Here is a 25,540-nt window from a genome sequence, read left to right on the forward strand (position 1 = left end):
TGTATGGATAAAGCCATACACCCTCCACAGAGGCGCAAGTAGAGCCAAATTTTGAGGGGGGGGCAAAGAAAACGTTTTGGAGGGACTCATTTTTTAAGCAATAGGCAGAGAGGAGCTGCAGGGGCTCTACAAAGGGGTGAACAACAACTCACATCTCCTGTCCCACATGTGATGCGATGACAGATACACGCATTCAATGCTATGGGTGGGTAGAAGTACATAGGAGCCTTGTAGTTCCCCATTTCACATATGTATCACACACCATGCTTTTAAAACTGACCTGTACAGTGGGGCATGGGTATGCATTTATGCAACTCTAGGTACAGTCGCACACTGGTCTGCCGCTTTTGCAGTACTTCTAGACACATAGTAATTAATTGGGATGGCCACACTGCGTCGTTGTAACCACCTCAAGAGGCCTGTCTGGGAGTGGATTTTACATGCACTAGTGGTAGCCCGTGCAGCGCTGCTGGCAGACTGGAGTAAAAGTGACTGTTGCCAGCAGCAAACATTACTACCTTGGGCCATCAGAATATTTCCAGGTGCTTCAAATGGCTTGTCCAGCCCTGGCCAGGATTCCAGGTTTGCACCAGAAACCTGCATTCAAGTGAGCTCTTTACTAGTTTCTAATATACACCCCAGACACAAATATTTTCTTTATTTCAGTGAGTAAATATTATTAAAAGCTAGAGCAAAATTTACAAAGGTTTGGCACAATGCAGCAAGACAACTTGCTGCGCTGCTGTGCTCCAAATGAAGAGAGCAGGAACCAACCGGCAAGGAGCAGGAAGAGTAGGTGCTTCGACGTGGCAGCTCTTCACCCCTCCTTCTGACCCAATACTCGGCATCCCCTAAAGTCTAGGGTACATGACCATTTGCGCATGAGGATATCCCAGGTAGGATACACAGTGCGCCAGTAACTGCAAGATGGCACTAATTAAGATGGCTCTTTGTACTACGCCTGTTTCTCAGTCCTTCTTTGTCAGCAGAAAGGCCTATTCTGCATTTCAATTATATGTGTTTTCCCACAGGTGTGCTCCAGTGTTCTTCTCAAGTGGCACTGATGATAAATAGGGTTCCCTGTTTTATGGTATTTATTTTTTCTGCATTTCCATCTGTATTTATCCATATTTATTTTTTGCTAATATTTTCAGTATTTATGCATATTTATTTTCTGTTTTTGGTATAAATGATGCTGCAATTGGGTATTTTTCCACATTTATTTGATTGATAAATTCATATTTGCATTTGAATGTCCAAAAGGTTTCAGTGGTATACAGTGTAATAGTGTACACCTACTGACTAGCACTCATAATTGACCATCAAATAAAGCATCCAAAGAAGACCTATTTTCCGTATTTTTCTGAATTTAAAAATAAATGCAGACAGGGAAATAAATAATTGTCTGTCTGTATTTATCGGTAAAATTCAGTAAAAAAGGAAAACTGGGAGCCCTAATTATAAAGTAGCCTTTGATCGAGTTATGAGGCCAGGCACTCTGGAATGCGCAATTTATCTTCAATATTACAGCAGGTTCACCCTGCGACAGTTCGCAGCCATTAACATAAGTTCACTATTTAATAGGCGTGTGTTAATCACAGAGGTGATGATGCATTCATGCGATCAAACAGCAAGAGCATCCGTAGATATTCTCGCATGCTCCACGATGACAGTAAATGTAAAGATTCATGACTTTCTGTCCTAAACTGTGATACTTCCCCACAGTCCCGCATCATATGATACAAATCTGCATGAAAGGATCCACAGCGTGCACAAAGGTCAGAGGTCTCAGGATCTAGCCTGGCAATTCCAGCTAGAGCAAAATAAGTTTGGTGAAAGAAAAAGAAAGAAAACGAACTACCTCTGCGTGGCCCGAAAATAGAGCCCGATAGAAACCAGTTTTGAGGCCTCCTGAAAATAACTGGTGGTGCTCAGATCCGGAAAGACCCGGTCAACTTAAAGCCCTGACCGGAACACAACCCGTCCCTCAGATTCACGATTATTATTACCTGCTCAGAGCAAGAGGTAAATGTGAGCATGAAGCTTCCAGAAACAGGGAAAACAGTGCAGAATACTGTTCTGTGAATCTGGGCCACACAGTTATACCCCATTTGTAGACATTACATTGTAACTGAAAAGTGATGTTATGGAGTTACCGCACGTTCATTCCGGGAACGGAGTTTGCAACCCGCTGATACTGTGGAGTCAGAATGAGGGCCTTACTTGTAACAGGCAGGAATGCAAACACAAAGGCTACTATAGGCGAATCACCAGTAATAAAGTTATGCATTCACCATGCAAGTCATGCACCTATGAGTTCCAGTTCAGTCGTCATTCTCAAACCAGTCTAAACTACTCCTTTACTTACAATCGTCCAAATTCTAAGATCAATGGTCCTCAGCATCGGATCCTTACTGACACCCAAAGGGGGTGCCATGACATTTCTGAACAAATGTAGAGATGTCTGAAAATCATCCTGTTCCTGTTCTGCTTTACATCTGAAGAAGACTCATAAAACTGCCAGAAACCAGCTGCATGGTTTAGTGTGCATGTGCATCAGTTCCTGTCTATGATGCTGAACCAAACACCTCTGACGAGGTCAGACAGACAGGGGGCCCGATTCACAGAACTAACTTAAGACAAAATCTTAAACTTACGACCATTTAGTCATTTTGGTATTCATAGAAGGCATTTACTCATTCACAAGTAAGTGTCTTCTGTGAATACCAAAATGCGTAAGTGGGCACTTACTCATTAATGCAAACACAAACGCTACCATAGGCGAATCACCAGTAATAAGTAAGTGCCTTCTGTGAATACCAAAATGAGTAAATTTTAGGATTTTGTCTTAAGTTAGTTCTGTGAATCGGCATCAATGAATCATTGACAGCATGTGTGACATGGAGATTTGAATACCGGACAGATGTGAAGGATCTTGGGATCAAAGAGGACATGCAACTATGGGTGCTGCAAAATCTACAGGATCTCTCTCCAGCAATGATCACTGCCAAAGAAGATCAGGGGAGCCTCTGCCATTGACTTGTTCATGTTTCCTTGTTGGCTTGGAATCTGCACACAAGTTGTCACACTCCTCCCTCTCACCCCAGTGGGTGATTCCTCTGAGGCGCATTATTTAGTTTGTTTGCCTTCCCTGTTAAAGGTACCGCCACTTACATGTATCATCCAAACGTTTGATGTTGGCACACTGCTGTAATGGAGACCTTCTTCCCACATGTTTTTGCTGCGCATTGCCATGTGGAAACCATTCACAGTAAACTGACAGGTACTTCTTTCCATGCTCATTCCTGAATGATTATAGTAAGTAAACCCCCCCACCAGCCTCCAGTACACAGCTTGGGCATTTTGTGTTACATGGCAGTAGCACAGTGGGGAAAAAAGGAAATGAAAAACATCAGAATCATTCTCAACCACATTTTAAAATGTTGTCAAAATATATAAGGGCAGCATTGATGATTCGGTGTGTATTTAATCTTCCATTTCTCCTCATTAAAGCGCAAGGTAACTATCTCTGAGGAAAGCCACTATTATCTCAGGCATACTATGAAATATAATGTGCCAATCAAACATTACTATCTCAGTCACACAAAAAAGATTGTCAATTCATTGCAAGAAAGGAAATCACTGGCAATCATTTATAGAAATGCCTGATCAATGGGGCCGTCAAGTTTTCAGCATATTCAGTGCAACCTACGCCCCTTACGTTATTTGTAAATTTTACTGTGTTACTTACTGCTTAACACTGTTGACCCTAGCCCGACAATTGCCTATTCTTTATCTAGTTAAATACCACCCTTATTTGTTATATAGGGAGGCAAAAACAATTATCTGGCCTTGAATGGTATTCATTTTCAGCAGACTGCTGGACTGGTTCCGCCGATGTCATAAATTGCAGATTTTTGGGGCATATTACCAAGGGTGGCGATATTGAATTATCGCCGCTTTAGCAGCCATTTTCGGCCACTAAGCGATGATAATTCCTTCGCCCTATTACCAAGCTGTCGCAAACACCAGTTAGCGACAGCTTGTAGGAGATAGCGAGCGATTTGGGGCCCGCTTTGCATGCCAGCGATATTTATCGCTAATGACATGCAAAGTGGGCTTACCCAACCCGTTAGCGACTGACAGCAGTCGCTAACATCGCTATCGCCTATTACCAAGAAAGGCGAAGCGCTGGTAATATTCACGCTAAGCGCGAATATCACCAAACGCTAACACCTGCAAATACCAGTACTTAGCCATGTTATCCAATGGGAGGTGGATAACATGGCTAAAAGCATTTGCACGCTAATGCGTGAACACCGCTGATTTTCCAGCGATATTCACGCTAACGCCTGCAATATTATCACTTTTGAGATAAACGTTGGTAATAGGACGTTATCTCAGCGATAATATTGGGCGAAGCGCGGCGTTAAGAAAAACTAACGCTAAGCTCAGTTAGCGATAAATATCACTAACTGTTGGTAATATGCCCCCAGTTTGGTCCATGATCATTACATGGTCGGTATACATAAAATGGATGATCGCAGGTTGACTGGTAGACCACTAGGAAATAAATTCCAGACAGACAAATGTTATTCAACCTAGGAATATAGATATGGGATTGAAAAATAATGGGATAAGAATGAATAGCTTCTTTCTATCCTAGTGACTCACCACAATAATCACATCACTGCCCAGCGTAACCAGACGCATTAGCCAATATGGTATGCTAATATCACCCGAAGGAAGCAGTAATCAATGCTTAACCTCTGAAGTTCCTAACATAAAGTATGCCAGTGTACCCATTCATGTCATAGTTTGTCCCTAGGTTTTCTTGCAAAAACATGTAAAATTTGCAGATTTAAGTTCATCCTGTTTCTTCCTAACGAGTTGCTTTAGTGTCATTTGCATTCACATTTACAAAAAAGGGGATATTCACTAACCCTGGGCGGAACTGGCAGAGCGGGACCACGCGGAAGTCCACGGAGCTGGGGAAATACTCCGTGGAACTTAGCTCCACTCCGCCACCCGCCTCCACCCCCTATTAAGAATTAATTAAAACTACATTAAAGGTTAAAGTGAAAAAACTTACCTTCCCTGCTGTCCTTCTCTTCCTGGTCGTCTAAGGGTGATCTGTGCATGCGCGTGTGCCCGCGCCTGCACAGTACTAGCCCACAGTTAATATTTACAAGGAGCTTTTGCAGATCATTGCGTAATTTTTTGTTGCGCAGCCAAAGGCATCAGTTTTTCAGGGCCTGAATAAAATAAAAAAGCTTGTGTGGGATCCGGCTGGGTCACTGTGAAATTAATGTATGCAGAGCAGATGGGGTGTTCCATTGGAAAAAAGTCACTTGCAACTGATGCAGTGAGATTTACAAGATTTTCCTCATTTGCCGCATCTGCCAGATGCATCTCGCAAAGCCTGCAATGCGTCAGAATTCCTATGCCTCCTAAACCCAGGTTAAGGGACTGACGCAGTGGCTTGCAAATGGGAATCTGACCATTTGAGGTCACTTCATACCATGAAGGATGACTGTTAATCACATCCCGACTACTTGTAGTTGGTCTACACATGTGCCAATCATGTTGTAGGCCCCCTTGACCAACCTGGAACCATGACTTCATTCTCTGAAGCAAGGCTATGTGACGTTGGTTATTGTGTACAAGGGACGGGCCAGGAATTGTCACTGCTCCATGGAGGAAAGGGCCCTATTATCCAGGTATGCGTACTCTAAAGGGCAACAGGTAAGTACATATAAGGTAGGTAATATATGTATTTCCACATTACTTTATACGAAATACTTGTATTCACTCGCATTACACTGTCGCTCACAATGTTACACATACTCAGGTCTCCACATACACATAAGTAGACTATGCCCACTGTAAAGTGATACATAGCCATACTGCCATCACTACATCCAAGAACAATGTGAGATTATAAATGGGGCTATTCCACAAATGTACATTCTTTCACATTGGTCCTAACACATTAGGCTTCTTGCATCAGTCGAAACTGACACAGCGCCTCTGGATTTTGAGGCATTGCTGAATTTCGTCAGTTGTGAAGTCAACTGCAGTGATGCGCCACCTTTGGACCTAGGAGCTACAGCAAAGCTCCCACAGATGCTTTAGAATTTCTCATGCACATTGGGTCCTTTTGCCATGTATTATAAATACAATGAATCAATGGCGTCATTTTTTTTTTTGTAATTATCTTTTTATTGCAGCAAGGTCAAGGAAACATACAGTATATTTGAGCCATTTCCCTTGGCGCTCAATTATTGCGCGACGTCCCCACTCCCGTGTCACACAGCCATTCAGCTCACATCCCGGAGGTTGAGCGGCAATATCATGGGGAAGAAACTGCGCTGAAGAATACTGTGTTGGTTCATAACTACCAAGCGGACGGGAAATGGCAGTGCTGCTTTTCAGTCCTCACGCTCCCTCTTCCGTGCCCCAAGTCCAGGCGAACCGAGAGTCACTCTTCATCCTTGCTGAACAACCAACCCCCCGTCCCCCCCAACTCTCCCATCCCTGCCTACCCCCCCCTCGCCCAGAACCTCCCAGAACCGCCCTCCCTTCCCCCGCTCCCCCGCCAGGACCCCCCACCCCCCCAGGCGTGCTAGAGTACCAACGATTCGAGTCCTCATCCCTCCCGGCTAAACCAGGTCCTAAGCAAAGCAACAGGATTTATCAGCAACTATTCGTAAGTCATCACAATGGAATGCAGATAGGGGAGCAGCAGTGGGGGCCTAAGGCATCTCCACGTCAGGCGGGCGCACCGCCGGAGCCGGGCTATGCACCGGAGTGTCCTCCTTGTCCATGTCCAGGAGCGTAAGGTCCAGGACCAGCCGCTCCCACGCCCTGGCCCTCTCCAGAGCCACGTCATTACTTGCCCTGAGCGCGGCCTGCAGCCGAAGCTCTCCCTCACACCGGGCCCATTTATGCAGCTCAGCCTTCCAGCTCTCTACTGAGGGGCCCCTGTTCGCCTTCCATTGGGACGTAATGACCCGATTCGCCAGGAGGAGCCCCAGGTCCAGGAATTTGCTAGTAACCTTGTTTTTTGATGTGTGTGGGAACCAGTGTAGGATGCAGTGTGCCAGGGTGAGTTGAAGGTCCCTTTCCGTTACCTCCCTCAGAACCTCCACTACCTCTCTCCAAAAGGGACCCAGCTCAGGACAGGACCAGAACATATGCTGGAAATCGGTGAGATCTGCCGGGCAACGTGGGCAGGACGCCAGGTGGGTCGGGAAGTATTTATGTAGTTTGTCAGGGGTCAGGTAGGCCCTGTGCAGGACATAAAAGTGCACCAGCTGGAACCTCGCGTTGCGCGTCCCGTTTCGGGCCCTTTCCAGTATGCCATCCCATGCCTCCTCGGGGATCTCAGTTGCCAAGTCAGCCTCCCATTTCGCCTTCAAGGCCAGCAGTGGAGCGACGGACTCCGAGACCATGCGTCAATATAGGCACGTGACAGCCTTGACCGTCCCCGCCATCATCACAACGTACTGGCAGCCCAGAGACAGCAGCGGCTCCAGCATACCCACCTTCCAGTGTTTGCGGATCGCCGCCGTTAGTGCCGCGTGAAGGAGGAAGTCCCCTCCCGCCAGCTCAAAGCGGTCCTTCAGGAGGTCGAAGGGCAACAGCTCCCCGTTTTCGTAAAGGTCACCCATGGATGACAGCCCCTGCTGGTCCCAACCATCCAGTCCGCGCCACGAGCCCCCATGCGGAAGCGCCCCGCAGAGTTTAAGTGGGATCTCAGGTGCGTACGGAACCGTAATACCGCACCTTCGGCGATATCTGTTCCAGCATTTCCGGACCGTCGCAAATTCCTGAGTGAGGTGGAAATCTCCCAGCGGCAGTCCCAGGACAATCTGGGACAACACCTGGACGGGGCCCGCCGGTTCTCCTGATCCGTCCTCTCCCTTTCTGGCTCTTGCCACCCATTGCGTTAGCCATTGCAGTTGCGCCGCCAGGTAGTAGAGCTCATAGTCCGGCACTGCCAGTCCTCCAGCCGCCCGAGGGCGGAGCAGTGTGCCATGCGCCACCCTGCGCCTGCCCGCCCCCCATAGAAAGCCTATAACCATCGATCGCAGCCGCCGAAAGTAGCTCGCCGGGATCCAGATCGGGAGGGTCCAGAATAAGTAAAGCAGCCTCGGCAAGGTCACCATCTTGAGCAGCGCCACTCTCCCCATGAGTGACAATGGGAGCATACTCCAAAAGTAAAAGTTCCCTTTAGTGTGCCTGATTGCCGACCCGATATTTCCCTCGAGGATATCCGTCCTGTCATGGAAGATCGAGGTGCCGAGGTATCGTAGGCTCCTCTCCTCCCACGTCACTCCCTCCGTGGTTTGTGGGCACATTCTCCGTGGGCGGGCCGGGAATAGGTGGGACTTCGCCCAGTTCACTCGGAGGCCCGATACTCTGCTCAATGATTGCAGGAGGGTCTTAGCTCCACGCAGGGAGTCCACCGAGTTCGCCAGGAACAACAGCAGATCATCTGCGTACAATGCGATGTGGTATACCTGACCATAGACGTTCAGGCCCTGATTCGCCCGGCCCAGCCGGGCTCGCGCCGCAAGGGGTTCGACAGCCAGAGCAAACAGCAGGGGGGAGAGAGGACATCCCTGGCGGGTGCCCCTGCCCACCATGCACACCTTGGAGATGACCCTCCCAGTTCTGACCCTCGCCATCGCGTTCTGATAGAGCAGCATCGTCCAATGCACGAAGACTTCGCCGAGGCCCAGTGTGCGCAGGACGTGGAAGAGATAAGGCCATTCCAGGCTGTCAAAGGCCTTTTCCATATCGACAGCAAACACCACTGCCTCATCGCCATCGTAGGTGTCAGCCTCCAGTACATGCAGGAGTCGCCGCACATTAAGCGCCGTATTGCGGGTCGGGATGAAGCCCGACTGGTCCGTGTGAACCAGCATGGGTATGTGGGGGAGCAATCGCGTCGCCAAGATCTTACTTAGAATCTTGTAGTCCAGGTTGAGCATGGATAGTGGGCGGTACGCTGTTCTGTCCCACGGTTGCTTGCCCGGTTTCAGCAGGGGGACGATCAGCGCCTCCCCCGTGGTCGCAGGAAGACGTCCCAGCCGCTTCGACTCGTTGTATAGCCACGTCAGCCGGGGCGCAAGGAGATCAGCATAGGTGAGATAAAATTCCGTTGGGAATCCGTTGGTGCCCGGCGTCTTGTTCCTCGCCATGCTCTTGATGGCGACTCGCACCTCTCTCTCCTCGATCTTATCCCCGAGCCGCTTCGCGTCCTCCTCCCCCAGCTCCGGCAGGTCAAGATCTTCCATAAAGGCCTGGAACTCCTCCAGCGATGGGAGGACCCTGCTGCGGTACAGTTCCGGGTAGTAGTCATAGAACAATTCATTGATCCCTTGCTGATCAAATCGCGCCACCCACGCGTGGTCCCTGAGCTCAAAGATGACCGATCTCCAGCGAGCCGGATTGGCCAGCCAGGCCAGAAGAGCTCCCGACTTGTCGCGTTCCGAGTGCGCTCGCGTTAGGAAGGCCTTGTAGTCAAAGCACCGGAGGCGCTCCACCGTCGCCGCCACTGCCTCTCGCGCCTTCAGCAGGGCCTCGTGAGTGTCCGGCCGTTCAGGCCTTGCCCTCTCCAGCCCCCGCAGTGTCTCGTCTTCCCTCGCGACTTCCTATAGTAACGTTCTCCGCACCCCCGATGACGTCGCAATGCACTGGCCCCGCATCATAGATTTGAAGGCGTCCCATTCCGTCGCAGCTGAGCCCGCCGTGCCCGCGTTCACCCGGAAGTACGCTTCGATGCCCGAGGCTATTGTGGTTCAGAAGAGCTGGTCGTCTAGTGCCTCAGGGCGGAGTTTCCAGGCTGGGATCCTCGGGCGGAATTGCGACCAGCGCATCCGCACGAGAAGCGGGTTGTGGTCAGAGATCGAGCGCGTGAGATACTCACTGTGGCACACCTCTGCGTGTACGTCCTGGGAACACAGGAAGGGACGTGCAATTCATGGAGAGCGGAGAAGAACGAGTAGTCCCTGTCCGACAGGTGGTTAGCCCTCCAGGAGTCGACCAGTCCCCACTGGCGTTGCCAGGCGGAGCGCGAAAGTGCAAGTTTGCCAGCTGGTGCATTCGGTAGGGGGGGGCTGTGATCTGTCCAGGGCAGTGTCAGTCACGCTATTAAAGTCGCCGCCCAGGAGCAAGGGCTCCACTAAGTACGGGGCCAGTTTGTTGGACAGTAGAGAGAGAAATGCAGGCTGGTCCACATTTGAGGCGTACAAACAACCCAGATTAAGGTCCCTCCCATCCAGCTTGCCTCGTATCATTATGTATCTCCCCTCCGGGTCAATTACCTGTTGCGTGCACTGGAAGGGCACCCCCGCCCGTATCCAAATGGCCACCCCCCTAGCATAAGCAGAGTAGCCAGTGTGATAGACCTGCCCCCTCCAACGTCGCTGCAGCGCCTTCCCTTCCTTAGCTAGCAGATGCGTTTCCTGAAGGAAGGCGATGTGAATGCCCCGCCTGACTAGTTAGGAGTGGATCTTGTGTCGCCTATGCATCGAGTGCATCCCCCTTACGTTCCATGTGAGACATTTGTAGCCTAAGTCGGATCCCATGGTAGAGTCCACCGTGTCCTATCTACCCCCTCAGTGACCCCCCCAGCACGCCCAGGTCCCACCCCGTCCCCCCCAACTTGTGTAATCAAACTACCCCAACTCCCACACCCCAGGACAGACAACCAACATGGAAACCCCATCCAAACTCAAGTATCAAAAGCGTATCACTACAGAGTAGGGCCGGAGCGGCCGTGACGCCGACCCCAGGCAGGCCCGAAGCCCCCCGCCCCCGCCCCACCTCCCCCAACAACACTCAGGAGAGGTCTCCCGACTCTCCCCTCCCCCAAGATCTCAGTGATAGGCCCCGGGGGGTATCCGCACCCCACTGCATAGCGTCCAAGTGCGGCCCCAATCCATACCCCAGTACCTTACATATTCGGCCAGTGTCCCACGATCCAGTTCAGCCCAGGTCTACCATCCGCTGTTTGGGGAGTCACCACCAGCAGGTCCGTCTCCGAGAGCTCGTGCCCACTGCTGGAGCCAGGGCTGGGAGCACTGGCCTTCGACTGCTCCGATGCGCTACTGGAGGGGCTGGCATTTCCCTGGCTGATGGCCGCCATTGCCTGCACCGCCTTGGCCCGTTCCTGCTGCCTTCCCGAAGGGGAGCCAGATCGGCGTGTCGGCGTCGTTTCCGTGGAGCGTCTCCTGGGTGGGGTCTGCGGCGGGGGATCCGTGCCCGGCTCCCCCCTGGCATCCAACCAGCTCCAAGCCTCCTGTGGTGTTAGGAAGAAGTGGGTGTGCTCCTCAGCGACCACCCGCAGCCGCGCCGGGAACAGCATAGCGTAGGGCAGCTGCAGCGACCTCAGTTTCCGCTTGATCGCCAGGAAGGAGGCCCTTTGTTTTTGCACGTCTCTAGTGAAGTCCGGGAAGACCATGACCCTGCTGTTGTCGATTCTCAGGTCCGGGAGGTCTCTCACCCTCCGCAGGATATGGTCCCTGTCTCTAAAGTGCAGGAGACGCAGTACGATCGGGCGCGGCAGCCCCCCCGGCTTGGGGGGGGCGCGCAGGGACTCTGTGTGCCCATTTAATGGCGAAGAACGGGGAAAGTCCGTCCGGGGCCACCTCAGTCCGCAGCCAGCCCTCCAGGTAGGAGACCGCATCCTGCCCCTCCACTTTTTCGGGGACCCCCACGAGGCGGAGGTTATTGCGCCAAGAGCGCCCTTCACTGTCCTCAGCCCTGAGCTCCAGTACTCGGGCCTTCTGCGCCATCTCTACCAGTGATGTCTTTAGCGCTGCGATGTCCCCAGGCAGACTTTTCAGGGTAACCTCCGAAGTCGCCACCCGCTCCTTTAGCTTCCTATGGTCGTCCTTCAGCAGGGTCAGGTCCGACCCGATGGTATCCATGCGCTTTTCGAGAGCTTCCCGCGACGCCACGATCGCCTGCATAATGTCCCCCAGGGAAGGATCCCGCGGGTGGGTCGAGCTCCCCGCCCCAGGCCCCGGTGGGTCGTCTTCCACGAGGTGTCCCGGGTCATCCAGCTTCAGGGCTTCCAAGTCCTTCTTCCTGCCTCCCCGCACCATGCTGGTGGGCAGCTAGTGTCGTGTGTCCTTGTGGTGGCCACCGGCGCTCCCGCTCTCCGCACCAACTCCGCTATAGGCGCTCCGCTCTCTCGGACCTCTGGGCTCGCTTCACGCCGGGTCTAAATCAAGAAGCAGGCCAAGGGTCAGGCCCGCTCCACCAGGGCTGTGGGGCACCAGCGCTCTGTGTCCGGTCGTCTGGCGAGGCCTCCTCCGTCCGGGAGTCTCAGAGTGATGTCGCGCCTACAAGCCCCAGTCCCGATGTGGCACCCGATACGCAGGCTTCTCCGGCCAGGCAGGTGCCCCTTCCCGCCTTCAGGACAGGCGTCTCGCGGGAGCGGGCAGCGGGTGCCTTCTCCCCTGCTCCCCTCGCCGTCACTTGCCGTGCGCCACTGGCCTGCTGGTGGTGTGGGATCTGTGTCTAATCCGCCACTAGGAGGGCGGACTTAGTGCCCCACGAGGTCCCAGGGGCTTTGCAGACGGGCGCCAAGGCTGTTACAGGCACTCGGGCGGCGCCATCTTAGGGTCAGACAGAACTGGCCGTCCCTCGCCCTCCGGTCTCGTGTACAGTGGCACCAGCCAGCGCTCCTCACCTCCGACGGATGCCAGGGGATCCCCGCCGACAAACGGCCTGCCGCCACAGCGTCTCAGGGCTCCTCGTCTCTTCTAGGGCTCCGCCGCCAGGCGTCTCAGGTCAGGACGGCGGCCGCCATTTTGGGCACTCGCTGCCCCGGGTGCCTCGCTCGCCGCAGAAAGTTCAGTGAGGGCAGATACAGGGGCCCCCAGACCTCCAGGTCCCCCCTACGTACTCCTGGTACCCTCCTGGGCACTTTTGTGGGCTCGGGGTCTGAGTCAGGACTCAGGATATGTGATGGTGCGAGGCGGGCGCGGAGGAGCTCCGGAGTCCCGCTTCCACCTACATCGGCGCCTTAGCCACGCCCCCATGAATCAATGGCGTCATAACACATTTCTGAACATCATAGCTATTTTTTGATGCTTTGCTTCTGCAACGCAGCATTGAGTAATAAATATGCCCCACAGTTCATATATGTCCTATGCAATTCAGGGGAATATTTACAAGCCCCTTACGCCACCAGAGCATAATTTGTTCTGATGCTCCATTGGCTCAGTGTGGTGGCCCATATTTACAAGAACACACAAAGCCACCATGTGTCGCTTTTCATGGCCTTGTAAATATGGCCCCTTTCAAGTATTACTCTGTGTGATAGGGGCATTCCATGGGTGGTGTTGTGGGTGTTCCCATGCAACATCCATGGATTCTGAAACATTCCCAGGTTTACAAGTTTTTGTAAACCTGAGAACACGTCAGATTCTAAAAGGTGTGCAATGAGGAGAAATACCTTTATTTCTCCTCCTTTTTTCCCCTCTCTATGTGTGCTTCATTCTGCAGCACACATCGAAGGAGTAAAATGCCATCAATGATTGTTTTTGTGTAGGAAGTTCATCCCTGCATAGCAGGCACCCTTTCACCATGGTGCAAAGGTACCTGGGTTGGTGCTAGGCAGTCTATTGTGCGCCGGCGCAAAGGAAAGCACAGCAATGTGTTGCATTGTTGTAAATATGACGCATCCCTGCACTTTCCTAATGACGCAGCTCAGCGCAGCAAGAAGTAACGGCCAGCATGGATTGGGGTGGTTGGGCATGGGTCAAATGGGGGGTTGGGATTATAAATTTACCGCTGCGTCTCTTTGTCATCTCTCCTTGGAACAGGGAGCAGACAGCCAGGCTCCCCTGACCAATCACAATGCTGCAATAATAATGACAAAGCACTAAGCCAGGGGCTGTAGGGATGGGAATGTTCTCCACGCAGGCTGTAAAGCAACCTGTATGGAGAACACACGAAGTGCGCATGACTGTTTTGGGCGGCCGAGAGGACTTGCTAAACAGTCATTACGCTTTTAGGAGGGTGCTACCTCTCCTCCTCTGCCCTCTGAGCAGAGTGGCCTCACCCCGTCAAGCAAACCTGCTGCAGAGAGGCTACATGAAATGATAATAACATTATGCTATTATCATTTTATTTTTCCTTTCTTGCACTGCTTCAAAGCTACTCCGCCATAGTGGAGGAGTCGCCCCTGGCAGCAAGATGGCTTACAATGCCGCGCGGTGTCATTATCTTGTAAAAATGCCTCTCAGTTTATATTTTTACTGTCCTTTATGTTGAGGTCTCTGCAGATTTTCGCGCAATAAACAGAGGGGCTTATTTACAAATCCAATACAATGCCGGAATGTCACTTTTAATGACTTTCTAGTGGTGCACTGGTCTTACCCATATCTATGAACCTGCGTGGCTTTCCATGACCTCATAGATATAGTGTGAGCCAATGCAGCACAAGTGTCTGCGTTGCCTCACACTATGATGGAGACGCATGCCATGGGCATTACGGTGGGGGTTTCCACATAACGCTCATGGGATTTGACACATTTCTAGATTTACAACAAGCTGTAAGCCTGTGAATGTATCAAAAGCCTATGCCTCCCCAGGGGTGGCATGAGGGTTGTTTTGTGGAATAAGGTGTCCCTTCCCCCACAAAAACAACCTGATTTCAATGCAGACACCCTTGCACCATGGTGCAAGGGTGCCTGCGTTGGTGCATATTACTGTTCGGGATACGCGCAGGCAACTCCGGACGAAGCCCAGGCCAAGGGCGGGCTGTTTGAGCCCGTTCGAGATTGTACTAAGCTGGGATGGGCCCCCCCTCTTGGTTCTCTCCACTTTAAACAACCACCATCGTGCCACAGTAAGTGACTATCATACTTAATGCTCGCTTTACGCGTCATATTGAAACTGTGAGAAATAATGGCAACACGTATGGGGCGGTTAAGGAAAAATCCTGGAGTGGGCTATGTGGCAGGAACATTAGACCAGTTCATTACAAGGGCTTCATCTGTCTTAGCCCATGAGATAGCTATTACTGAACGCAGACTTTCGGTGGACCTGATATTTTCGAAGAAGTCGTCATTAGGGGGGATAATGAATGTTCGCTCACCGTCAAACGTCCTCCATTCACCCCCGCTTTCTGCTTCACAGTCGTTGAGCCCAAGCCCGCATTGGAATGACTCCTTAAGTATTATTGAGGAGCAAGAGTCTGCAGGCCCATCTCTGGCTCAGGGTGACGCTTTGGGAAACCATTCAAATAACACTGCACTGTGCACAGCCTTGGTTTATGACCAACCAGCTAATTCCAAGCAGCATATGCAGGGCGCAATTTCGAAAAGGAAGAGAGGAGGAGCCCATCAGAAGGGGAAGAATTCTAAGGCATCTAAGGGGAGCAAATCGGATGAAAACCCAAATGTGGCCCCCGAAACGGAGGATCCATTGCCACCCCCTGTAGTAACAAATGTCCAGAATTTAGAAGAGTGGAACATTGGACTCCCAAATATTGATGAAAAATACTGTCTAAAAATAGGTGCCCTAATAGAAACATCTCTAGAACCTATATTAATGAGACTCCAAAAAGTCGAGAATAAGCTTGTGCAACTTGACTCCTCACTAAGTAATGCTGTTGAGGACATTAAGAGCAATATAGTGGGTGAAGCACAGGGTATGGATGCTCTGAGGGAAGGAGCAGGATGGGTGGTTGAGGGCCGACTGGGTACTAATTTAACTGTAACTACGGGCACTGGTCCCCCACCACTGCCACTGCCCATTAATACTAAGAGGCCAGAAACAACCAACAAAGGAAAATCGATGGCTACAGAGTCAGTGGGTGGGGGACTGAGAAAACCTAAAGAAGTAGGGAATGCTCACCAACATCTAGATCTCCCCCCAGAGTGTAGCCCCTATGTTATTGTGCTGACTGGTGTCCCAGAACTTAAGGGTATTCTGAAACATACGGGCAGCTAATAAATAGGACAATACACTGGTTAAACATCAATAGACATCTCCCCCCCGCCTCCAGGCACAGTTTAGGATTCTATTTGTAAGGAGGGTGGCCTGGGTAGGAGCAAGGCAGAAAAACATACCAGGAGATTGCATTGTTATTAATTTTAATGATCCGAGGGCTGCTTTGCTTGTTTGTGGAGGTCCATTGGTAAACTCGCAAACCCTTATACAGGTAAGGGACCTAAGTTACTTTTACGCATCTCTAGATAATTTTTTGCACCCTGGAGAACCGGGCCTTATGGGCCTGGCGGCGCAGGGCACGCCTTAAATCCCCGAGTTCACCTGCCTTGTCGAACAGAGACACGAGACACTCTGCTGGGTGTAGAAAACCAGGTTTATTAGCTGCAGCCAAGCACATTTGTCCCAGAAGTACATACAAGGTATGTTCTGAGAAGACTGCCACTTCAGTCCGTGGCGCACAATATTTTATAGCACATATATTTACAAAATTTACTTCCTGTACATACAAAGCAAGCCAATAGGAAGAGTTGGAAAACAAGCTATTGGGTGTCCCAAATACGCCTCTCTCTCAAACCCCGTGTGTTACCCCTCCCAACAAACAATCAGTGCTAGTACCGACAATCCAATTTGCAGGTGGCAGGACGTATTTGTGTGCCTCAACCTGGGCGCAAGAACCACAATACAGGGCAGGCTTTGTGGCTTATTGTGAGGGTGCCGTTAAGGGTACTATGGGGAGACCGTCAGGGGGTCTTTGCCTATGGGTCGCCTCACATTTAGGTTGCAAGGTCAAACGAGTTGAGATATACTCCTTAGATATAACTTGCATCCTCTTGTCCCATAAGAATTTGCAACAACTTGCTATTGTAAATGTTTATTCCCGACCGGTTCAGTATGGTGGGATATCTCCAATGATAGCCAGCCTGTCAAATCTTTTAGACAGACTGGCAGGAAATCTAAATTTTATAATCTGTGGAGATTTCAACTGTCATTTTGAGCCACTAAATCGAGTCACCCATACAATCACTGATGAAGAGGATTCTACTTGGTCAATCCCTCCTCCCAACATGAATTTTGCTAACCAATGGACTCCGCTAGCCCTACAGATAAATTCTCTGACTTTGAGTTTTTCATTGAGGGCTTGTAATGGCTGCTTCCCTAGCGATAACCCAGGCAGACCGACCTTTAAGAGGTTTGGCCAGGCCACAGTTATCGATTATATTATGGTCAGCGTGGAGCTATGGCACAAGGTGGTTGATTTCACTATAGAAGAAAGATGTGAGAGTGATCACAATCCTATAGTTATGGTTTGGGACTTTCAGTGGTCTGGTTCAAGAGGAGCTAGTAATGAGGTGTTCCAAAACAATCGGGTGATTGTGGAGGTAGGGAGGCATCTCAGATGGACAAAGATAAATCAATCTGAGGAATCAATGTCCAATTTATATGCCAGTGTTATCCCAGTGTTAGAGAGAACTAGTGATATAGCTGGGAAACTAACATATCCCGGCTTCGACAGTGAGCTAGGAGTGCTCCACCAAGAATTGACTGAGGCTCTGGCTGGCTTCTTTTTTAGGAGCGACACCATCAGCCATAAATCCGGTAGCACTAGGAAACTATGGTACACAAAAGCCTGCAGGGTAGCAAAACTAACCCTGTTGACTGAATTGAAAGGGGACGACCCCCCTCCTCCCGCATTAGGGAGGTTAGGAAGGTATATAAGAGTATTATTTTAAATGCAAAAGCTGAATGGGAAACAGGAAGGTGGCAAGAGATCAAGATGGTCCTCGACCAAAAAGATAGCAAAAGTTTTGGGAATTTGATTCATCATGGGAAAGTGGAAGGTAGAACCACACTTGACCCTAATATTGATGAAGGTGCCTGGTTCACTTACTGTAGGGATTTGTATTCCTTCCCCCTTCCTGGCCCAAATATTAATAACGCTCCACTCTGTAATCTTAAATTTCGAAGCCTGTGTGATGCACCCCTATTTGTGATGGGAGAGTTGGTATCTGCCTTGGTCAAATTGCAGCCCAACAAAGCCCCAGGACTGGACAAAATACTGGGCGACTTATTTAAAAGTGAGCAGCTAGTTTGGGCCCCATACCTCTTAGCATTATTTAATGCAATCCAATATGGTCTTCCGGCACCATTGACGTGGGCAGGTGCTGAGATTGTCCCAATTTTCAAGAAAGGCTCTCCATTGGATCGTCAAATTATAGGCCTATTAGCCATATTGACATTCCTCAGAAACTGTATGGTAGGTTGCTGTTAGGGAGACTGCAGGAATGGATGGAAGATCAAGACATACTTACCCCACTACAAGCGGGTTTCAGGGCCAAGATGTCTATGGTGTATCAGTTGTTTAGATTGCAGCTGATACACTGGAAGCACGTGGTCCTTGAACAGGGGAGTCTTCATCTTATTTTCGTTGACTTAAAGTCGACGTTTGACATGGTTGATGGAGACAAGTTGTGGAACATCTTATCGAGCATGGGTGTTCCACCTTATCTCTGCTTACAATTGAAACGCCTCCATGAGGGTACATATGCTAGAGTGAGATATGTAGAGGACGCACAATTGACGGCCCCCTTCTCTGTTGATAAGGGGGTTCGCCAGGGTTGTGTCCTTGCGCCAACCCTTTTTTCACTCTTCCTTAACGGCCTTGTAGAGGATCTGTACTGTGCAAAAGATTTGGATTCCCCAAAGATAGGTTCACGTAAATTCCCTGCATTAATGTTTGCAGATGATACCCTGCTCCTCTCAAAGACACCTATGGGGATGCAGCGAGTATTACGGGAATTTACCCAGTTCTGCAAAAAGAGAAAACTTCTAATTAACACCAATAAAGCAAAATACATGGTGTTTAATGTTAAATCATCCACCTACCCCCATCCAGCAATGAATGATATTCTGCTGGAACGAGTTCACATCTTTGAATATTTGGGACTGACCTTAAATGATAAAATGTCTTGGGTTCCCCAAATCGTGAAGGCGAATTCGAGGCTTGCTCAAACAATAGGGGGTCCTAGGAAAGTGCACAATCATAGTGCACTGAAGGCAATTAGCCCCCAATTGGAGATTTATAAAGTCCAAGCACGCTCGGCAGCTATGTATGGGGTGGAACTTTAGGGGTACAGTAAAACAAATACATTGACGATCACTGGAAATAAATATCTTAAAAGTATTACAATGCTCCCGACTAATACTCCGCTGGTCCCACTTAGGATGGACTTGGGTATCCTCCCAGTAGCAGATCTAATCGTGAGCCGACCAGTGTTATACTGGCGGTGGCTATGGAGCACAGCTGAACTGAGCCACTACAGGGAGGAACTCAAGTCACTCTTACTGATACCAGGAGCTGTGCGAAACATATCATGGCTGTCCTTTGTGAGAGCCTCCCTCTGCCCTATCGGCAGAGATGATCTATGGATCTCTCTGGAGGAGGGATGTCCAGCTACCCCTAAAAAAACAGCTGAAAGATCATAAATTGTCGAGCCTAAACCAAGTGGTTACCACCTCAAGTTTGACCTATAGGTTTCTGAATTTTAAATCATATTACTGCTTCGAACAGGTTTTAGACACAATGCATCCTCCGCTTACTAGGAGGTTCTTCCTCCAATTCAGATTTGGCACCCTCCCACTATTTGCAACAACAAATAAGTGGTTCGACCAGGCTTGTTATTTGTGCCCTGGTTGTCATGTGGAGGAGGAAACTGAAATCCACGTGGTCCTCTTTTGCCCGGCTTACAAAAAGGCTAGGAGAAAATGGATTATACAACTGTGTAGGAATCTGGGCATAAGGGATTACTCTGCCATATTCAGAATTTTAAAATGTGATATCGACCCATTGTTTGTGACTGTTATTTCTAAATTTCTCCAGGCAAGGTGGTTGAAACAAAGGAACCTCCTAGAAACTGACATTTAATTTCAGGATCGTTGTCCTTAGCAGTATACTTATGGAGTGTTTTTTATCTATTCCCAACTAAATGTTTAATAACTTTCTTAATGTTTCTTATATTAACTTATTTTTTTTAACACAATTGGGATCCAAAATGATAACTGTTTTAACTTTGCGAATACTGATGGCATTTTTGTACTGTATTGTAATTCTTAAAGTAACCACCGGAACTCAAGTTATATATGTATGAATTTTATCTGTGTACTTTTATGACTGTAAAAGTCGAAATAAAGTTATTATGAATGAAGAATATTTCCAAAGGAGTCACAGAGATTGCAAAAAAAATCATAACCTATGAGTAACTATTAAGGAAAAGACAGCTGTCTTATTGTTCAGAAAAAAAGTTTAAACTCTTAACTTAAGCTATTAACTCGCTAAATCGTCTTCTCGGTGTATTTGTGGTGTTACTGTGAACACATATATTTGCTGAAAACGACCTACATTTTGAGCTTGAAAGCCCACTGGCATACTGCGCGAAACACACATAATGTTAACAAGACTACCCAGGCGACAACGTGAGCAATCAATAAAGACTCCAATGAATTAAAGTAAGGCACATCAATAGTGTTTTAGGGTATTCCCAGTGCTTAAACTTGTGCTTTGACTTTACTAAGGGCAAATGTGTGCAAACTTTTATTTGCTATGTGAAATGTAGGGAAAATGAGGATTAGGCCTCTATGCGGCAACAAAAAGCAAACAAAGTCCGTTCTTTCAGTAAGACGTGAGAACCTAACACAAACGTAGCCTTTATGCTTCTTCGCTGGCCATGATGCAACAACAAACAGAGATGAGAGCGGAGTGACTGCCCGTCATCTGTTTTAATTAACAGCTGTCCATCGTCGTGCTGTTGTTATGGGCAGTACTACGCCTCTGGAGTTTGAACACGATTTCTTGTTCACCAGGGTGAAGGCGGAACAGTCCCAGAAAGGATAAGTGGAGGCTCAAATAAAAGACACAACTTCAGTGGCTTGAAAGGCATACGAAATTTAAACTAACAGGGGCAATAAAAAACACTCAGTACTTTCCTATGACTCAACAGACGTTTATTCATTAACCTTCCCTTTCAGAAGCAGGAGCATGTTTGAGCTCTTTAGATAGACATAAATAAAAACATTCTAGGGACTGTTAGATATTTTATTAAACAAACATTATGATATAATGTATTAAAAATACCATCAAGTATGAAAAAAAGGACGACTTCGATTTATGAAAGTTAGTCATGTTAAATATTGGAAAGACCTTTTATTAAGGACACTATTTGAGGACTGTAATTGCAAAAGACGTGCAAAGAATTTTTTCCTGAAATGCTTGGAAGCAAGCTCATGCCAGAGGAAACATCGTTGTTGTTTTTTAAATAAAAAGAATAAATATATGTGAAAACAAAATTAGCCGATGTTAATTCGGGAAAATGTACATACAACAATGCAGTGCAGGATATTGCAAGCCAACGAGGAGATCTGAGACCATGTAGAGCCATAGGCCAAGTGCATTTATAAGGTGACAGTCCTTGAAGTTACATCCTCTTCATATGGGGTGGGGGTATATTATTTCTTATAATATATGGCCCTGCAGCTTTACCTGCTGCCCCTCACATCACATCCATCATAGCTGCCAAGTTTGTCAAGTCAAAATTGACACCCTTAACCTGTCAAATCCTTTTAGCCAAGTGTATTTTGCATGATGGAATTTATTCTGTAAACATATAAACCACAACTCTCAGAATGCAGTATGTTGGTTGCTACAAAATCAGCACAGGCTCAAGGCATCAACTTCGCCTTGGATCAGCAATTGAACAGAGTCTTTACAAATCTCTTGTATCCAGAATGTAATGAACTGTAAACCTTGCATATCTGATTCCGCAGGGACTCAGCCTTTACCCTGTGCTGCTTTCCTGATCTTCTTAGCTCAGCTCGATATACAGCTGTTTTTGTGTGCTAAGCAAGCCATGGCTTGGACTTTCCTTTCATTGTGGAAAGGTGCCCATGCTGACAGGCAGCAAGACTGCTGTGGAAAATGAGGAGGCAGACAGATGCATCTTATTCTCGTAGAAAGTGTCAAGGAGCAGTGCACAGAGTTCCCCTGTGAGACAAACGAGGTAAGAATGTGTGTTGTATCTCTGTTTTACGCATACACAGAGTATGAACTGGCAGTGCACACTGAAGAAAGACGTCAGTTTGTGCTGCCCTGAAAGACGGGGCATTCTGACTTTTCTTCGTGTTTATAATAAGTTTTAACAAGCGAGACGAGATGTGCAATTATTTTGCTGTGTATCATTAATTAATGATCCTACCTCTGAGAGGAGTAAGTCATTTCGTTTTTTGAATACATTTCCTTCTACATGGCAGAAATACTGAGTCACCCTAATATTAATATTGATTAATTTTTATTATAGGAACAACTTGACTTCAGAACCCGCCGGTAATAATTGATCAGGGAAATAAAAGTCTACCATCTATTTAGGAAATCTTTGTATTTTTGAAAAGAGACATTAAGACACATCTTGAAGAAGTATAAGGGCTTGATTTAAATGCTGACGAAGCGGGGACTCTGTCGCAATGGCAATTACACCTTTGTACCACCAGTATTATGGTCCGTCTGCCAGAGTAGAATCCGGCAGTCCATAGGCTTGACGATGGTGGAGACTTCCTCATCTTTGCAGTGTGAAACCCCTCAGTTTGCCTGACGGAGTAGGAGCCGTTAAAGGTGAAGCGGTATGTCTTCCCAACTAATTTCGATGAGTGGGCAGTCAGACGATTTTAAAAGTCCGTCACTGCCAGGAAAAACCTGGTGGTAAAGGGCATTGAAAAGTGGTCAATGACCGCCTCACTATGGGAGGAACCACCCGTGGTGAGGAGGTAATTAATTTTTATTTAAAAAAAATTATTTTGGGATTTTCATTTTGAAAATAAAAAACACAGCTCCGTCATGTTGACAAAGCCGTTGCCCAATCTTGCAATGCATTGGCAGGAACAGTAATGGCAGCAGTTACTGCCAAAACTAGAAATATTCACTGGGTTGACAGACATTTTTAAATTTGGCGGGTGGCACCTCCGTCAGGGTGACAGCGTAATTTACTCTTCGCCCTGGGGGAGAAACGGGTCGCCCAGCAAGATTTTGATTAGGCCGCACATTTCTTCCTACAGTAACACCATAGAACCCATTTCCCACTGGCTTATGAGCCAGATCTGAGTTTAGTTTGTGTAATCACATCCAAAAGCAGCACATCACAGAGCTCTGGAATGTCTCAGCAGATGTCAGTTTATGGCTATGCCACGTGAAATCAAGCTTATATTTATAGACATGCTCAACAATGTACGTGAATGTAGGTTCAATGCAAATAATTATTTTACTTGCCAAGCTTTGTGTATTTGAAAGTAAAACAGCAGCTTTTCCTAGAAATAATATTGGTATTTTTAAGATTTTTATTAAAAACAAGGAAGTGATCGTAACATGGAAATACCTAGATTAATGGCATCCCATGAGAAATTATAAAAGACACTAAAGAAATTACAGCATCATGGTAACACATCTCATCAATGACCCCAGCTCACTCATGACAGACATTTTATTGTCCTGTGACATCTAGTAATGAAACCCCATGGAATAACCTCAGAGAAAAAGCCCCTCCAGTAAGAAAGAATATTGACAGCCGATTCCAAAGGACCAACCAGCAGCTAAGAAGAGCCAGCAAGGAAGAGAAGCGAACTTGAGAAAGGAGAAGCCTTTTAGTGGGACATCGATCCAACAACACAAATGTAGGCAAATCGTTACAAATCAACAGAAAAATACTGTGAGCCACCAAAATAATCTACTGGAAGGGAGGACGGGCAGTACTTACATTCACTCCTTGACTTGATTAACGCTTACATTTTCTCTGTGAAATCCATAATTTAAGGTAAGACAAGGCTGTCAAATAGTATGCCTGTGTAAAGCTGAAATTATGTAGGACATCTAGGAGGTAGCTTCACAAGTATAATCCACATTCCTGAGAATAACATTCAGGCTTGTGGCACCGTGGAAGGCTTTTGAGGTCATAAGATCAATAGATGTGAATCCCACTAGATGCCATGACTTCAAATATCCAAGAGCTAGATTCAAGAAGAAAACTGAGTAGTGCAGCTTTCTCATGGTGAATGATAACTAATCAAAGAAGGGGACACTTATGGGGTTGAGGGAATGAGAAGGAAATAGAGAATTCGAATATGGTTCAATAAGGGGTAAATTGTTGCCAGAATTGGTCAGAGAGCTAACATTTCAATTCCTACTGTAAGAAACAAGACAGGGGAGCAGCATGACTTTAAGAGAAAGATTCGAGAGAGAGAGCGAGAAAGAGAGAGAGAGAGAGCGAGAGAGAGAGAGAGAATTAAGGGATATCCTGAACATGAAAGATAGAACTAGGTAAATGTCACAGGTAAAGGACCACAGGAAAATGGGAGGCCTGTTCATGTAAATTCCTTCCATAATACTGCATACCTGAGTAGCTTTTTCACTGGAGATAGAATTCCAGAGGAAGAGGTATGTACAAATGGCTGAGTGATTACAGCGTAAGCCAAACCTTCTGCAAAAAATTCCAAAAAGAAAGTGACGAAGGAGAGAAAACAAGGAGCTGCAACCCCCACCTAATTAAACAGCGAAGCTAAGCTAATCAGTCAGACTTACATGGGAGCCTGGAGTTCAGAACTCATCACCAAGTCAACACCAAGTCACAAAAGATTTTGGCATCACAAGGGTCTCAGAGATTCACCATATAAGAAGGCAGTTGTTTCCTCGAAAGAGCAGGTTGAGAGAAATACCTGCTGTATTCAAAAGTCTAAAATAGCAAGAAAGTCAACCACAAGGTACATATGATATGGAAACTAAGTCCAGTCTGAGTTGAGCAGAAAAAACCTTCTCCTCATAAAGAGGAGGAACACCAGAAAGAGGAAAAAGGGAAGGGAAGAAAGGCATAGAGTTGATCCCCTAACAGTTCTAGAGAAAGGTATACTATCCCTAAACATCAGGATCTGGTCACTAACTCATGAACATTAAAAGCTGCGGGATTAGATGAGGTCCAAGTGTATGTGGTCCAAGAGATCAGAAATGTCGAGAAACGCAAGAAGGCGCAGACTCAAGTCACTCGTCAGTTACTCCAACTCTACAAGAAAAGTGTGCTCATCTTCTAGGCAGTATGCTACCCTACCCGTATTCCATAAAAGTTTCTGCTTTAACCAAGAAGCAATGCATAAGAGGTATTTTTTTTTACTGAGGTTTATAAAGCGCAAACTTGACCCAAAGGTATTAGGTATCAGAGCGATTTACATTGCACCAGTTGGGTTACATGAGGACACATTCAGTTTTGTTAGTCACGGGGAGATTAAGTGATTTGCCCAGAATCACAGGATGTTCAGCGTCATTGCCAAGATTTGAACCTGGTTCCCCAGATTTGAGATCGACCGCCCTACCTGTTAGGCCAACTCCTTGCCCCATGTGTGTCCCTAAGTAGAAGTGCACACTACATATATATAGTCTTCGAAGGATTCCCTCTGGCCTCTTCTTTTCTTTTTGGAGGAAGTTGTTTTCTATATTTTCTGTGCCAGTCAGAAGCGCAGTACAGATGGCCCTAAT

Source organism: Lissotriton vulgaris, chromosome 2_1, assembly GCF_964263255.1.
Source record: "Lissotriton vulgaris chromosome 2_1, aLisVul1.2, whole genome shotgun sequence".
NCBI lineage: Eukaryota > Metazoa > Chordata > Amphibia > Caudata > Salamandridae > Lissotriton > Lissotriton vulgaris.